Below are 18,685 nucleotides of genomic sequence, written 5' to 3' on the forward strand. Positions count from 1 at the left end.
TGGGTTGTACTGCACTGTAATACATTTCCTTAAAGTGGTGCAAGGATAGATTTAAAAAAAAATAGAATAAATAGGAAATATTAACACTTTAACCTGAAGTTAATTATGCATCAACTATGTGTTTTGTCTCTGTTTTAAAGCTCATGTTGGCTATGACCTAGCTGTTGTTTGCTGCCATGGGGGTAGGTGGTACCTGTTAGGTGAATTACTGAAGTAGTCGGTCAGGCAAAGTATTTAAATATGAAGAAAGAGAATTTTAATTTAATTACATTTTGAAGATTCCTTGAAGAGAAAGCACTGCTCATTAACAATGAATGATTAACCCAGATCATAAATAAGGACTAAAGAAAAGGAGAGACTGTTAAGGAGATAGTCATGGACCAGAACTGTGGGCTATAAATGTTACATGGCCGGATTCAAAAATAAAGTAATATTCTGGTCGCTGTTGGGGCTGAGAAGGTGCAGCAGAGACGATGCCTAATACTTTGTAAATTTGAGGATGTTGCTGAACAAGTCCAGTGATTTGATTCAAGAATTAATGAGACAATAGCAGAAGGTATTTTTTTTAGAATGCTTCAGCAATTACTTGTAAACATAAATACTTTCACAGAAATGCCATTTTTATTCTAAACTTTTTCAGTTCTTCCAAACTATGTTTCTCATTTTAAAGTGACACGCATTACTAATTTTAAAAGTTGGAATACCTGGAATAAAACAGGTTACATATAAGGTAATGGAATATTGTATTTTGAAAGTATAAACACTGAGAAAAATGTTTATTTTTTTCTTTGAAAATATAGGGTAAATGTACAGAAATCACCCTTCCAGTCACCAGCCACAATTGCAATCATCTACCTAGGCAAAAATGTTACGATAGATACAGCTGTAAGGATCTGATGAGCAGTCTTGTCTCTTTCCCCTGGTTTCTTCAGTATGAAGCCTGCAATGAAAACCAAGGAAAACTCAATATAGCCATGGGATGGACTAACAACATTAACATTTCTTATGTTTATTGTTTCACTGCAATCTAGAGTATTTGCTACTGGTGTCTTGTATGAAATTCTATATACAACAATAGAGGTAACTTAGGATGAGTAAAAAATATAGAATTTTGTATGTGGTCCCTAGTGCCTAAGTATCATGCGTTTTAGGAAAACAAAGAACATTACATAAATCCAGCATGTAAACAGTGAATCAATTAACAGCTTTTCATAAAAAATCACATTCAAATTTAAATGAACAATACCACACACACATTTGAACATAATTAAATGAAATTAAATCAAATTAAATTAAAACTAAATCAAATATGTCCATGCTATTTCATTATTAATGCCACAAGGCAACATGGTATATTTCATGATCATTCTAGCTTTCAAACTATTTAATGTATGTACCACATCATCCTCTCTAGCTAAACTGATTTTAGCCAAAACCACAAAACTAAATTCATTAATATTGCTACTGTGATATTCTAACACTTGCATTGCAACACTGCTTTAAACTAAATGTGCATATGTGGTGTTCCTTTAAATTTGTTGTTATATATATTTATTTTGTTGCTTTATTGATGGTGTTTATAAAATGGTGGCAGGCAGGGATGTGAATGTCACCTCGAAAAAGCTTCAGCATGATGTTGGAAACTTAGAGGACTGAATTCTGAATCCAGTTCATTATGCCGATATCAGTAGCAAAGTTACAATAGCGATGTAATATGCAAATGTGTCACAGTGAACTCTAATACCTTGGCACACAACAGAGTATCTCAGTAGTAATGGTGCACTCTATCCTATTGGCAAGTAATATGTAAGTAATGAAAAATCATTGTCAAAGCATTATGTACTTCAACAAAGTGACGTAAAGAATCTCAGAACTCAAGTTTCCCGACAGTCTTAAATAAACACCTATAACAGAATCTCTCCAGTAAGTTTAAGTAGAACTACAGAATATCACCATAAGTCTGTTATTATTAAAATATGCTCGCTACCACTTATTTTTATGGAATCCACAGATTTTCTAATTAAAATAAATAAAGGTGAAGGGAAATTATGACCTCATTGGCACAGCTAAGATTAGCTAACAATGGGTGCCAGACTTGTGTGGGGAACACAAGTAATACCCTCTCCCAAGGAAAGTGGGAGACAAAAAAAGACGATGTGGGGTATGGGTGAAAAAGGACACACAAGTGGGATGTTGGAACAGGAAAATCAGATGGAAAGTCAGAGGGGCATGGGCATTTTTATTTTGACAATAGACCCCATTTTTTAAGAATAGAAGGAAATGTAAAGTTAAGGAAAGAGAAGGAGAAGACCATCAGAGCAGGGATACCCATAGAACAAATATCATAATACATGAAAGACAAAGGCTGGGAAAAACAGTAAGGAAAGGTAAGTTACACAGATGGCACACTGCACCACATGAGTAATGGAAAGTTGTCAAATAGGGTGGGGGTACATACCAGCCATGGTGAAATGCATAAAAGCATATCTACCTATGCACTGTCATGTTATAACATGTTGCAGATTGTGTACCGGTCATACCAGGAATGTGTATGGCCAATGGTAGATGTGCTTTGAAGGGTGATAAGTAAAGATCACAGTACACACTGGATAACGAAACACATTTCCAAGTAGTCTGTCAGCAGTGCAAGTGTAAGCCAAGCAACATCACAGATGATAAAATGCAGATCTAAGATAACTCCAGCAGAGGACAGAACAGAACCCCTGACAATGTGAAAGACAAACAACCAAGTACAGTACCAAACAGCATTACTGGAGCAAAGCAGCAAACTGGGTGCTACCTACAGAAGAAGACATACACAATCCAAACAAACATGCAATGGAATGCTTATATGTACGATACAAATGCCATGTCAAAGGTAACACACAAGTGTAGGTGTATATGTATGACTGTCAGTGGCCTAAATGGAATGTACATGAAAGCAATGCCAATATACATACAGATTTACACTTTGAAAACATGAGGGATGCAAGGAGATTATGGCAAGGCATACAGGAGATCACTGACTACAAAATCAGGTCAGCACAGTGTGAGGACAACATTGATTTCCTGGACAGTTTGAATACCTTCTTTGGAAGATTTGAGGAGAGAAACAACAGGTTGGCACTAAAGCTACCCACTGATGAAAAGGATGCTGTGCTCACACTCAGTACAGAGGAGGTGAGCAGAGAGCTAACGAAGGTGAACCTCAGGAAGGCTGCTGGCCCAGACAACATACTGGGCAAGGTGTTAAATGGCTGTGCTAATCAACTGTGCACATGGAGATATTTAACACCTCTCTTGCCATGGCGAAGGTACCCTCATGCTACAAGGAAACCAACATCATTCCATTGCCTAAGAAAATCTTCCTCTCCAGCCTTAATGACTACAGACCAGTCACTCTGACATCCACTGCTATGAAATGTTACGAGCAGCTGATCAAAAAGCATTTGTCATTGGGCCTACCTCCCAATTTTGACCCTCTGCAGTTTGCTTACAGAGCCAACAGATCCATGGCTGATGCCATATCATTAGCGCTACACAACTCTCTTGAACATCTAGAGGGCAATGACAACTATGTGAAGATGCTGTTTGTAGATTTCAGTTCAGCATTTAATATGGTGGTACCAGTGCAGCTAATAGAAAAACTGGCATATATAGAAGTCAGTAAACATCTCTGTAATTGGATCCTGGAGTTCCTGATTGAGAGGTCACAGAGAGTGAGTTTGGGTAAGAACACATTAAAGTGTATTAAGATTAATACTGGGGTTCCAGTGGGGTGTGTTCTCAGTCCACTGTTATTCACCATCTTGACCCACAACTGCTATGCAAAGCACAAATCAAACCATATCATCAAGTTTACTGATGATACCACAATTGTGGGGCTCATCACAAAGGAGGATGAAAGGGCATACAGACAGGAGGTGGCATCTCTGATCAGTTGGTGTGAGGGGAACAACCGTAAGCTGAATGTAAGCAAGACCAAAGAGATTATTATCGACTTCAGGAAAAAGAAAACAAACCATCCAGCTCTCTTGATCAATGGAGAGAGTGTAGAGAGGGTTAAGTGTACTAAATTCCTAGGCATTCACATATCACAGGATCTCTCATGGTTAAGAAACATGAGTCAGCTTTTCAAGAAAGTGCACTAACACTTCCATTTTATGAGAAGGCTGAAGAAAGCTAAGCTCCTGCTTCATATCCTATCCACCTGCAATGTGCCCAAAGATGGCTCCTTCTGCAGTTCCTATGGAGTTACATGTATCAGTAGCATATCTAAATAAGACTGTACATTTTTTTGTAAGCCCAATTACTCCTTCTTCTATTGGAGCTGTCTGGGTATCCCTCTTCCATATTACTTTCATTTCAGAGTGCAAATCCTGGCATTTTAAGACTTTGCATCTCTTTGTATGTAAGACAATGTAATCACTAGGTGTAGCAATTTCAATGATCAATGATATTTTAGTTTTTGTTTTCATGGGCTACTATATCTGGTTTTCTTGCATTTATTTTTTGAACTGTTGGTAATGCATAGCCCCATGTGACAGAAACTTCATACTCTACCATGTTTTGTGGCTCATATTTCCAGTGCTTCTCATCTATTTCAATAATGTAATGTTAGACAATCCCCAATGCAACAGTCTTGCCACATTATTATGCCTTTCAGTATATAGGCCATCTGCCATTACTGTATCATGCCCAGCAACTAGATATGTAACTGTTTCTAGTTTTTTTTTACAGAACCTGCATGTCTGTTTCTCCCACATGTTCAATGGACTTTGTAAACTAATGTGTACATAGTCCACCATCCTGGACCTCTAATATTAACTTTTCATCTTTTTGTTTAAATTCACCCTCCTTAACAATTCCTGCATCAGACCTTCATCAATATGAGGTTGTTCCAGGAGGTTTTTTGTACTTGCAACTCTATTTATGCCTTGTCAACATTTCTTCTTCTCCACATCTGATCCTTCTCCTATATTTTCTTTTTTATGTTGCCTTTGCCTTTTGGCATATTCATTTTCTGCCCAATTTTTAGCTACTTCTGGTTTGGTTTCCATTCCCTCTTGACACCGATATGGTTCTGCTAAACTTAGTAGAGAAGTCATCTTAGATTTGTTCTCTTCATGTTACAAATTTTCACTATGTTTGGATCTGGTAAGGTCAACAGATATGTATGCAGTCCTACAATTTTAGATCTATACATGTACCCAGTGTTGAGGAGGACCATACCTCCTTAAGAATGATGAAGCTATAATCTTGGTATACACTGATACTTATTTATTATTTGATAAGCGTCAAACATTTTTCTTGTTTTTCTGTCCAAGTGATCCAATACGTTTTAGGACCAGTCAATCACCCCTAAATTGTAAGTTAGAACAGGAAGAGCAAATTGGTTTATAGCTTGGATTTTGTTCCTACATGTCAGGGCTGTTTTCAGTATTAATTTTAGTCATGTAAAATATTCCTTACTGAGTTTTGTTCACATTTGTTCATGTTTTATGTCGATACTTCATCATTTCCCAAATATTTATACACTCCTTCCTGCTCAGGTGCCTTTACATCACATTCCTGTCCCGGGCTGATATTTTCCTGGTGCTGTACCTTTCCTGCTTTAAATGTTGCTTTTGCACATTTATCAACAGATGGCATAGGTTCATATGTTCATAGGAGGTTAATAAGCTAATGGCTCTAGAGCCCTTAAGAAGCCTAGCCATATTTATCCCAAGTTGCCCCAATTGTCAGTGGTTAGGTGATGAAGTTTGCAGAGGTAAGGGCCTATGGTAGTCAATACCAACTTCCTCTGTCCAGGAGGGACATGGGCTGCACCCAGGAGTGAATTTGCAGTCACTCATCCATTGATCTAGGTTGTGTTTGAACAGAGTCAGGGAGAGGCTCTGTTTCATGTGAATTGGAAGCTTGTTCCGGAGAAATAGCAGTCTGTGGGAGATTTATCTCTCTCCAACATGACCTGTTCATGTCAGAGGCTAGGTTAAGATCCCTGGAGCAAGTGATGCTCCTGCAGTTTGATTTATGAATGTGTAGCATTTCCATCAGGACTGGGTCAGAGATTGCCCTGTAAGCCTGGTACAGGTCACCCCTTAGCAACCTGTAGGAGACAGAATACAGTTACAGGGTTTTCAGTCTTTCCATATAAGACTTGTTTTGTGTACCCTGTCATTTCTTTGTGAGAAACCTCTGTGATTTCTCCAATTGTTGCAAGTGTCTGGTGAGGTACATGCAAAAGGGAGCATTGTACTCAATTACTGGTCTGATGAGGGCCAAGTATAACATAATTATAACATCCTTAGATCTAGATGCAATGCCTTTACTTATAAGATGTGCCACATAGAAGGCTGTCCTTACTACTGTGGGCATGTGGTGGTAATAATTCAGATTGCTATTAACCTGGGTACCCAGACCATGTTGCACTGGGTCTACACTTGGAGGAGGGGTGCTGTCTATAATGTAATTATCAGGCATGTCAGTTTTCCCAAGGAGAATAATAATAATGTGATTTTTTTTTTTTTTTTTTTTTTTTTGCATTTAGCTTTAATTGGTGGCATTGGCACCAGCCATATGTCTGCTTTAACCCTGCCTGCAGTATATTAACATTGTTGAGGGACTCAGTTCAGTGATTGCTCCCAATTTGCAGCTGTCAGTGAACTTGGTCAGTCACAGGCTGTCCAAGTTTGCCTGGACTTCTGAGAAATGAATTTTGAACAGTAAGGGGCCCAGTTTAGAACCTTGTGGTACGCTACTGGTGGCTGGTGTTTTGCTAGAGGTGTCACCCACTTTGACAGCATATGTTCTGTTGGTGACCCAGCTGGCTACCCATGTGGTAATGTAGGGGTTAATTTCCAATTTGGAGAGTTTCTCTATAATACCTGAGTGGGGGATTTTGTCAAATGCCTTGGCTAGGTCAAGATAGGCGGTATGCACTGTCTTTCCCTCGTCCAGGACCTTGGTGACTTACTTAAAGAAGTCAACCATGATTAACAGGCATGATCTACCTTTAATGAATCTGAACTGGGTTGGGTCCAGAGTTTGGAGATTACCTATGTCCTGTTAATAAAGTCTCTCCTTTTTTTATTTCTCCATATCTTTTGGGTTTCTAATACCATGATGGGAATGGACCCCGTTCCTAAGTTAAGGTGAGATTAAAGTTCATGAAATTAGTATTGTTTCACTCATTGATGCCAGCCAAAAATGCTCTTCGCAGCACCCACAAGTGCCCAGCAATGACTCCTTCTGCAGTTCGTAAGGAGTTACATGTATTAGTAGCATATCTAAATATGATGGTAGGCTCTTTTTTATAAGACCCATTGCTCCTACTACTATTGGAACTATCTGGGAATCCTTCTTCCACATTGCTCTAGTTTCTGCTTGAAGATCTTGATAGTTTATAACCTTGTGTATCTCTATATGCAGGACACTGCAGTCACTGGGTGTGGCGATTTCAATGATCAGTGCTACTTTTGTCTTCTAACAATGATTCTTTCCATGGCCTTGCAGATGAGGCCAGTCAAGCTTATGGGCCTATAGTTCTCGGGGTAGGTTGGTGGTCCCCTCTTTGTACATGGGGTTACTGCTGCTGTTCTCCTTTCTGCCGTAACATTGCCAGTTCTCAGGCTGTGGCTAAATGGGGATCTGAGTGGGCCTGCTCGGTCATGTTTTAAGTTGTTTAAAAGGCAACCTGGGATGTTATCTGGTCCCACTGATACCTGTTTTTGGTCTTAGAGAGGGCAGAGATGAACTGCTCTGTTGAGATAATAGGCTAAGGCATGGTGGCAGGTATATTTTGGGGGATTACTGGAGGAGAGAGGGAGTGAAGTTTGCTACAAATCTGTAATTTAGTAGGTTGGCTATTATCTCCAGATGAGTATGGGTGGTACCATGCACAACCAGTTCAATGCATAGCAGGGTATGCCTTTTTTAGAATTTGAATGTAGTTAAAGAATGACTTGTGATTATCCTTAGCTAGGGAGGCTATTTTTGCATTGTAATTAACTTAGAGGACTTGACAAGATCTCTAATGTATTTGCTTAAACTAGAGATGGATTTCCTCCTCTTCTGAGCCAGCTCCCTCTTGTTCTTGGACGTTAGTTTTTTTTCTCTTGTTGTACAGCCTGCTTATACGAGGGGTCCACCAGGGTGGCTTGCTTTTTCAGCAAGACCTGGTTTTAATCCAGTCAGGTAGAGCTGATTCTATACACCTGCTTAAGTGGTTATACAGGACATGGATGCACACCTCAGCATAGAAGTCTGTGTTATCTGCATTTGAAGTGACTTTGAAACTTCTTATACCATCACTTAGTAGAAGGTAATTTGTCTTAGAAAAATTCTTAAGCATTTTTGAGCTTGATGTGATATCTGGTCTTATAATTACATTGAACGAGACTGATTTATGGTCCGATTCTACCATGGAGGTCATCACGGGGGGTTGCAATGCTCTCCCATGTTAGTGAGTACTATGCCCAGGACATTTGAGCCTATTGTGGATGTGTTGATTATCTATTCCAGAGCATTTGCATTGACAAAGTCCAAGAACTTCTGAGCCAGCATGTTTGTGGTCATGTATGTTACCCAGTTGATGGTAGGATAATTAAAATCACCCATGAGTAAGGTGTCAGGCTGTATGCAAAGTGACTCCATTAAGTCCAGATATCCTTCCATCCATGCATCCTCAAACCCTTTTCCCATTTTGCACATGGGGTCGGGGTGTCACTTCCACAGTGACAATCATATTGAACCAAGGTTTACACCACCAAGTGGCTAGCCCTGCCATGGTAGTATATTTGCACCACTCACTTGCACACACACTCTCACCTATGGCCAATTTAGAGTATCCAATCCACCTACTGCATGTCTATGGAATGTGGGAGGAAACCAGAGCACCCAGAGGAAGCCCACATGACTGCAGGGAGGATATGCAGTCTCCACAGAGAAGTCACCCTAGCTGAGAATCGAACCAGAGACCCTATTGCTGTGGGGCAACAACGCTAACCACTGCACCACCATGGCCACCCTGTACGCGGATATGCTTTTCTTGTTTCATGCTGGAGACCTACAGCTAGCTATGATGTGGTAGGGGAGTTTGCCTGTAGTTAAATGGACATGGAGTAGCTCAGAGAGTCATACTGTTTGACCAGACTTGAGGTGCACTTATCCATAATAAAGACTGATGTACCTCCCTCAGTTTGTGGTCTGAATGGATGGAAGGCATTGTAGCCCTACACAGTTGGGGTGATTTCCATGCCTTTGAACCATGGCTTGGAAACTGCATGATATCAGCATCTTCCAATGTGATGAGTGCTTCCAGGAAGTGCAGCTCATTGCTTAGACTTCTAGCATCAAACGCAGCACCTTGAGTTCATCTAGAGAGGATTTTGTTATTTTGGGAGGTGCTTATTTTGACGCTGGATAAAAAAAGGCACAGTAGGGGTGACTATTGCCTTTACCAGTATCTGAAAGCCTAGAGGAGACAGTGCAGACCATCTCCAGTAAAACAGCATGGCCTGTCGTCCGTGTCTTCCCAGGCTGACATATAATGGATCCCCTTGGAATGACACCAGAAGCTAAGCCAATTGCTAATGTCAAACCTTTTTTTGCTATTGTGGCATCATCCTTGAAGAAGGTAGAATGATGCTTAAGGCTAGGCTTATACCTGCCTGTGACAAATAATCTTATATCATCTGAGAAAGTTTTGACCACTTCCAGTTGTGCTTTCAGCTCCTCATCTGATGAACTATATAGTTTTAAATCATCCACAAAAAGAAGATGAGAAGTCTTTACACTTTGGTATTGTCTGGGAACCAAATGGTAAATCTGTCAAGTAAACAGTTTAATGGGATAAGGGCAAGACAAAACAGCAGCAGTGACAGAGAGTCACCCGAAAATATCCCCCTTTGAATTTTATCCCTGGGCTAATAATTTGTCCTACATCATGGATTAGCTACAAAGTTGTTTGCCACTGTTTCATGGTCACTGTAATGTAATTGATCAATGTAGGGTTTATCTTATACATCTGTAAGCACCCCTTTATCCATAAATGTGGGATGCTGTCAAATGTTTTTTGTAATCCATCCATGTCATACTTAGATTATTCCCTTTTTTACAATTCTCCATTATGACTTTATTTAACAACAAATGATGTTTTGTTCCATATTGCTTTATTTTGTTACCCATTTGTTCTATTGCCATGATTAAGTTTCCTCCTAAATGACTATAAACTCTGTCAGCACCATTTCCTGTATATAGTTTATACATCGTTGGGAGGCAAGGCAAGTTATTGGTCTAAAGTTTTTAGGATAGCTTGCAGGTTCACTGTTCAGGAGGAGTATCTATTCCTGTTGTTAACCAGGATGGTGTTCGTTCAAGGTGCGCATATCAGTAGTTCTGACTCAGGGCTAAATCTTCCTGCAAAGATGGTAATAATTTTAGCCAGAAGTTAGATATTGCATCTGGGCCTGGGGGTTTCCATTTAGGAGCTTTTCTTAACTTTATGTCAATTTATCTGGCAATTACTTCATTCCATTTCATATCCTGTACATTTGAACTTCTGCTTCTTTTACTTCTTGTATCCATTAAGCATCTTTGTTATGTTCCACGGGGTCTTCATATGCATTTTCCTAAAATGTGTCTATTTCTTCTTCCTTTTTTTTTGGTGCGCCTATACCTTTTGCTTTGTTTTCCAATTCTCTAGAAAACTTTGTTGGGTTATCAATAAATTGCTTATTTTGTACTTTTCCTTTATATTTATATGTATATCTTCTAAGTTTTTCTGCCTGTGCTAATATCTTTGGTTTATTATGTGCAATAGTGTACAATAAAGCCTGGTCTGTTCTAATACTATGCATTGGTTTTATTGCGTCTATCTTTCTAAGTATCCTTGTTTATCTTTTCCCTCTTCTATACTCTTCTAACAGTGATATTTCTTGTCTTAATTGCTTTATAATTTTCTCCATTTGATATTCCATGATGGCATTTGATTTCTTCCCTTCCTTTATCTTATTGCCCTGTAGCTTTGTGGTAAGACTGTTTCTGTTATTAATTTAACTGCACTGTAATATTATATCCTATTTATTTCTGTTATAGCACATGAATTTCTTTTAATAGTCTTCGTTACTGTGTTCACTTGTTTTATCAGACTGCTAGCATTTTGGGTCTTACTGAGTTTCTGTAATCTATTTCTTTCATTGATCTTAATATACCTATCCATCTCTATTAAATCAGGCAACTCTTCCCTTAGATCATTTTCTTCTATACTGAAGGCATATTATTTATTCTCTGTTTCCTGTGGACATTCTACAGAAAGTTCCAGAACATCTTCCTATGACATATTGTCTTCAGCTGCATCCTAAATCATCTGTTGCTCTTTCATATGAGAACTAATTGGCTTATTATTCCACAATATTGACCGTGTCAGAGTTGCCACCATTTCCTGTTCCTTCCCTTGCTGTGCAACTCCAACTGAACTTTTGTATTGTTTTCCTACTAAATGCTCCAGAGTATCTTTATAGGATCAGAATATCATAGGAGGTTACTAGGCTAATGGCCCTAAGGCCTTTACAAGCCTAGTCAAGTACAACCCCTGTTTCCAAGAATATCAAGGTATTAAGCAGAACAAAGTCAACAACTGCCCCTGTCCAAGAGGGACACATTTCATTTATGACTGTGCAGCATTTCCATTAGAGCAAGATCTGAGATTGCTTAATATGCAAGGCAGATGTCACCTCTGCTCTGAGTAGTCTGTAAGACACAGAGCATAGTGACAGTGATTTCAGTCTGTCAACGTATGACATGTGCTGAAGACCCTAAATTTTATTCGTAAGAAACCTTTGAGGTCTTTCCACTTGCTGCAGGTGCCTGGTAAGGTACATATCAAAGGTAGCATTGTACTCTATTATTGGACTGATGAGTGAGGAGTACGGGGGGGGGGGGTTATAACCTCTTTTGTTCTGGATGCAATGCCCTTACTTGTGAGGTGGCTGAAGTAGAAAGTCTTTCTTAACACTGTGGAGACATGGTGGTCAAAGGAAAGGTTGCTGTTAATGTGTGTGCCCAAATCTCTCACCACTGATTGTATACTTAGGGTGTTGTTATTAATGCAGTAATCTGCAGGAACATCGCACTTGCCGAAAGGGGTGATAATGCATTTTTTTTTTGCATTCAGTTTTACCCCTTGACTTTGGCACCAATCATTTGTCTGTGAATGTCTCTCTTATAGGATGTTGACATCATCTGGGGACTCAATGACTGCACCCAATTTGCGATCATCAGCAAACTTTGTCAGCCATAGGCTTTTTGTTTTAGCCTGTACATCTGATAAGCAGATTCCAAACAACAGAACCTCAGCACTGATCCCTGTGGAACACTATTGGATCCGGGTCTGCTGGTGGAGGTACAGTCACCTACTTTGACTGTGTGTGTTCTATCGGTGAGCCAGTTTGCAACCGACCTGACAATATACAGGTTGATCTCCAGCTGAGTGAGTCTATGAATGATGCCTGAGTGAGGAATAGTGTCAAAGGCCTTGGCCAGGTTCAGGTAAGCTGTATGCATGGATTTGCCTTTACCCAGGGCTTTGGTGCATAGGTTCGTAGGTTCATAGGTCTGTACTAGGCTAATGGACCTGGAGCCTTTACAAGCCTAGCCCATAGATGTGCCCTAGCATCGTGCCTCCCAACATTAGTTCCCAGTGCCTCTATCAAGTACAGCCAATGGAGTGATCCCTGGGGTGAACTTTCTATTTCCCATCCACTCATCAAGATTTCTCTTGAAGAGGGCCAGTGAGGTATTCTGCTTGACATGTATGGGAAGTCTATTCCAGAGCATGAAGGGCAGTCTCTGGGTTATCAACCTGTCCCTACAGCATGTTCTGTTGACTGTGATAATGAGGTTGAGGTCTCTGGAGCATGTGGTGCAGAGGGATTGGGATTTCTTTAGATGTAGCATTTCTAACAGAGTTGGGTCAGACATGGCTTTGTAAGTCAAGCAGAGATCGCCTCTAAGTAGATGATATGAGTCAGAGAATAGCTGGAGTTTTTTGAGTCTGTCCATGTAGGACATATGTTTAAGGCATAGGCTCCCCTTTGGGAGGTACTTTTGTGGCCTTTCCAGCTGTTGGGTGTGTCTAGTGAGGTACATGTCAAATAGGGCATTATACTAGATGACTGGCCTAATGAGGGAAGAGTAGAGAGAGATGATGACCTCTTTCTTCCTGGATGTAAAACCTTTGGTAATGAGACGGTCCACATAGAAGGGCTTTCTGACCACAGTGGCAATGTGGTGGTTGAAGGAGAGGTTGCTGTCAACCTGTGTCCCCAGATCTCTTATAACGTCTTCAGTGTTCAGTGGGCTCCCATTGATGTGGTAATTAGTGGGAAATGAGTTTTTCCCAAAGGGGATGACGACGCATTTTTTGGCATTAAGATTAAGGCCATGGTTTCGACACCAGTCATTGGTCTCAGTGAGGCCTTTCTGTAGGATGTCTGCATCACTTGGGGAGTTAATAATGGCTCCCAGCTTGCAGTTGTCTGTGAACTTGGTCAGCCAGAGTCCCTCCATGTCGGCCTGGACTTCTGAGAAGTAGATGCAAAACAGGAGAGGAACCAGGACCAATCCCTGTGGTACTGCACTCATGACTGGTCAGCAGTCTGACTTGGAATCCGCTACTTTCACACTGTCTGTTCTTTCTGTGAACCAGTTTGCAACCTACCTGGTGATATAGGGGTTGATGACTAGTTTGGTGTGTTTATCAGTAATTCCTGAGTGGGTAATGGTATCAAAGGCCTTGGCCAGATGGATTTAGGCTGCATGAACTGCCTTGCCCTCATCCACAGCTCTGGTGACTGACTCAAAGAGGTTAACCAAATTGAGCAAGCATGATCTACCTTTCACAAAACTGAATTGTGTGGGATATAGAGTTTGGAAATTTCCTACAAACTTGTCAATTAGGTCCATGATGATGCGCTCCATAGCTTTACATATCAGACTCATCAGGCTAACGGGGCGATGATTCCCAGGGTTTGTAGTCTCTCCCTCTTTATGGAGAGGGATGACTATAGCAGTGTGCCATTCTGTAGGGACAAAGCTTAAGGTGAGGCTGTGATTGAACAAGGCACACAGATGTGGTGACAGTTCACTTTGTAGTTCATGTAGAACACATCCAGGGATATTGTCAGGTCCCATGAAAGCTTTATTCTTGGCCTTGGACGATGCAGCTTTAACCTGTGCTGCAGTAATGCTGGGTGACTGGCATTCCTCTGGTATTGTGATTGGTCCTTTGGGGGGGGGAGACAGGGGTAAAGTTGGCACTGAATCTGTCAGCTAGTATGTTGGCAATATCTGTTGGCTCAGTATAGGAAGTACAATTGTGCAGTAACTGAGAGCAAACCTGGGTATTGTCATGGAGATTCTTGATATAACTATAGAAGGCTTTGTGGTTGCTTTTAGTATCTGCTGCAATTCTGCCTTCATAGCTGGCTTTAGAGGTTTTGATGAGGGATCCCAACTTTTTGTTGAGGCTAATAAGGGAGTTTTTCCAGTCTTGGGACTTCACCTTTTTCTGCAACAGTTTCTTCCTTCTGTTGTAGAGTTTTTTAATGGCAGGGTCCACCAGATTGGCTTCCTTTTTTTGGAGGACAGCATCTTGGTTCTGTTGGGTAGAGAGGTTTTTCATGGTGGTTACCTTTATGGGGGATGTGGGTGAGATGTGGATTTCCAAGGTGATTAGTTTGTGGTTGGATCTAACCAGGGAAAATTGACTATTGGTGTAGAGCAATGGTTGCCCATGTTTGTAATAACCAGGTCAAGGATGTTTCTTCCTCTAGTGGGGGTAAGAATGAGCTGGTCCAGGGCATTGGAATTGATGAATTCCAGGAAGCGTTGGGCCAGTGTATTGGTGCATGAGTAGTTTTCCCAGTTGATGGAGGGGTAGTTGAAGTCACCTAGTAGGAGAGTGTTGGGTTGGACCCTAATAGCTTCCATGGTGCTTAGGAATGTGGAGTGAGTGTCTTGGGACATGGTTGGGGACCTATAGCAGGCTGCAACCTGAATCTCCGTCTTACCCAATGTTAGCTGCACCTGAAGTATCTCAGATGTGTTATGCTGGGCTACTAGTCTGCAGGTGTGCATATCCTTTATGAATATGGAGAAATCACCGCCTTTGGAGCTTCGGTCCATGTTCTGGGGTCAAAAGGTGTGGAATGAGTTATAGCCTGGTAGAGCAGGGGTGCTTTCTGCTGCTTTAAACCAGGTATCCGTTACAGCACAAAGTCGATGTTCTCCATTTTGAGGAGTGCTTCGAGCAAGTGCATCTTGAGACTTAGGCTTCTAACATTGAGCAGCATGACCCTCAGATTGCATTTATTTACAGCTGTTATGGTGGTAATTTGGTCTTTGGGACATCACCTAAAAAAGGCACTATAGGGGCGGCAAGAGCCTTAGCCAGTATCCGGAAATCCAAGGGTTACAGATGCAGGCCATCTTTGGCAAAGCATCGAGGTCTGTCAATCATGTCATCCCAAGCAAACAAATACTGGGTCCCCTTAGAATGACACCAGAAACTTAGCCAATTGTTGAAGTCAATCATTTTCTGCTTGTACTGCAGTATCATTCTGGGTGACGGTAGGATGCTGTTCAGGGCTAGGGTCATACCTGCCTGGGCCACATAATCCGAGAGCTCCTCCATGTCTCTTTTCATGTAGTCCAGGGAGGTGCATCTCAGGTCATTCACACCCACATGGACAGTGACAGAGTCATACTTGTACTTGTTGTGGAGTGACCTGAATGTGTGTGTTATGTGTCGTATTCTGGCACCTGATAGACAGCTGACTGTTACCTTCTCCTTATTCAACCTAGCGAGTGTGACATCAATGTGCCTCACTATCGAGTCACCTATGATTAATGTATTGGGCAAGCTGTTTCGCATTAGGGGCTTAGGTTGAGGGGCACACTGTGTAGGTGAACTATGTGTCTTGTGGTTTGTGCTGTGTTGTGGTGGTCGTGTGTTTCTGCCTTGGAGGTCTCTGCTGTTTGGGTAAATTTCTATTGAGCGCCTCAATGAAGGTGGGTGTGTGGTTTGTATTTTTATGAGTGCTGTGATGGTGGGTGTTCTGGAGGGCTATGTGTTGCATGTGGTATGGTGCAGGTGTTGACCTTCTCCTCTTGATCAGCTATTCTGGTCTTGGCTTGAGAGTGCATGGCTTCCAGTTTGGATATATAAGTGCATCTCTCACAAGTCTGTGTGTTGGAAGGTAAGAGGAGAGGGTTGTCTGTGTACATGAGGTAGTTGCTACACTGCCTCAGAATGCCCAAGTTCACCAGGTTAATAGGAGAAAGCACAGGGAACTGACTTTTAGACATGCCAGGAGGGATGGTCATTATTAATAAGTAGTGGAGCTGTTTCCTTATGTATTCCTTTTACAGGAAAAATGTCACTCAAGGTGTCTGAGTCTGTACAGAGCACTGCCAAACACTTGAAGGAAAACTAATATGTAGACCCTGAAAATTTAAGGATGGAGTATTTAGGCAGATATTCTGAAGTTAGAAAGAAATCAAGCAGTACTTACTGAAAAATAAAGAATTAAATTGTCAAGAGGTACAGGCCAACACGGTAGATGCCTCAAACAGCAACCAAACCAATCATGTACGTTAAGCACAGACACTCACTCTCCAACCAGAGTCAGGAATCAATGCGCTCTGCTCCTACTCTCACCAGGATCAGAATATAAGCACAGATTCCAAGCTGTCACCTATAAAGCAGTTATTAAGCTTTCTGGTGGTCAGCAGTCTCCAGGAAATAATGTAACTGCACTCCTTCTCTCACCAGGAGAAAACAGAAGCACTAATCCCAAGATGACTACTGAGAGGCATAATGTGAGCTCTCCAATAACTGGTGGTCTTGCAAAAAAATAGTTTACTCTAAACACTGCAGTGTGCACTGGAGGAGTTAGATGTGAAAGTAGTTAGCTTTACCTGCGTAAAAAGTTAAGTTTTAGTGGAGAGTCACTATTTTTAAAACAGCAAGATAGATTGAAAGGAGGTGGTCACTTTTGTATTCTGGTACTATGGAATACAGCAGGATGGCCAATAAATTTAAATAGTTGAAGGGAAGTGATTTCACAAAATGATAATGTGCTTACTCACACCAGCCAGTAAAAGCAGAGAGGAAATGAGATATATGGTCAAATTAACATAAGGGGCAGGCAACTAGAAAGACAGTGATATTTAAGAACACAACAGTAACTGGGTGGGAGGAAGGGAAATTTTCTGCCTGACTCACAAGAGGCAGAGCTGTGGTCTCTTTTCAAGTTTTAATATGCAGTTAAAAGCAGAATACAATAAAACACAGTGTAAAGAAAACAAATCACAGTATACAAAATAGAAAAAGGCAATAAAGTAATATGAAATACAACAAATAAAAAGCAAACTAACCTTCCCCTCACAGCAAACTGTAGCAGAGTTTGGGTGAGCCTTTTCAGTAAAACTCTGAAATGTTTTATTTTACCCCTTAAATAGAAGGTTTAATTCCTAGCTTCACCTCTCAGTTCACAGATGATTAACTTTAACTGACCTGTTCTAACTTATGTGTGACTCCTTAATTGACCTGTTCTAATTTCTGTCTGTTTCACAAGAAACAGAGTTGTGGTCTCTTGTCAATATTTAATATGCATTTAAAAGCAGAACACAAGTAAAATGCAGTGTAAAGAGGACAAATTACAGTATACAAAATAGAATAAGGCAATAAAGTAATTCAAAATTCAACAAATAAAAAGCAAACTAAACTTTCCCTCACAGCAAACTTTAGTAGAGTCTGGGTGAGCCTTTCCAGTAAAGCTCTGAGATGTTTTATTTTACCCCTTAAAGAGAAGGTTTGTCCTTAGCTCCACCCCCTCAGTTCACAGATGATTAACCTCAACTGACCTGTTCTAACTTATGTGTGACTCCTTAATTGACCTGTTCTAATTTCTGTCTGACTCACAAGAGACAGAGCTGTGGTCTATTGTCAAGTTTTAATATGCAGTTAAAAGCAGAATACAAATAAAACACAGTGTAAAGAAATCAAATCACAGTATACAAAATAGAAAAAGGCAAGAAAGTAATACAAAAATACAACAAATAAAAATCAAACTAAACTTTCCCTCACAGCAAACTGTAGCAGAGTCTGGGTGAGCTTTTCCACTAAAGCTCTGAAATGTTTTATTTTACCCCTTAAATAGAAGGTTTAGTTCCTAGCTCCACCACCTCAGTTCACAGATGATCAACCTTAACTGACCTGTTCTAACTTATGTGTGACTCCTTAATTGAACTGTTCTAATTTCTGTCTGACTCACAGGAAACAGAGCTGTGGTCTCTTTTCAAGTTTTAATACGCAGTTAAAGCAGAATACAAGTAAAACACAGTTTAAAGAAAACCAATCACAATATACAAAATAGATAAAGCTAATAAAGTAATACAAAATACAACAAATAAGCAAACTAACCTTTCCCTCACAGCAATATGTAGCAGATTCTGGGTGAGCCTTTCCAGTAAAGCCCTGAAATGTTTTATTTTACGCCTTAAATAGAAGGTTTAGTTCCTAGTTACACCCCCTCAGTTCACAGATGATTAACCTTAACTGACCTGTTCTAACTTATGTGTGACTCCTTAATTGACCTGTTCTAATTTCTGTCTGACTCAC

The 18,685-nt window shown here is 40.5% G+C and overlaps 1 long non-coding RNA gene across 2 annotated transcripts in view; it reads right to left on the bottom strand.

Moving 5' to 3' along the window:
• Positions 1-759: 759 nt before the first annotated feature.
• LOC122799727 overlaps positions 760-18,685 on the bottom strand; it is a 311,843-nt gene continuing 293,917 nt past the window's right edge. For both annotated transcript variants that reach the window (XR_006364498.1, XR_006364499.1), the window contains exon 3: positions 760-940. This is a non-coding gene — a long non-coding RNA (uncharacterized LOC122799727). The remainder of the gene's footprint in view (positions 941-18,685) is intronic.

This window comes from Protopterus annectens, chromosome 4.part0 (genome assembly GCF_019279795.1).
Source record: "Protopterus annectens isolate FY-2018-M chromosome 4.part0, PAN1.0, whole genome shotgun sequence".
NCBI lineage: Eukaryota > Metazoa > Chordata > Ceratodontiformes > Protopteridae > Protopterus > Protopterus annectens.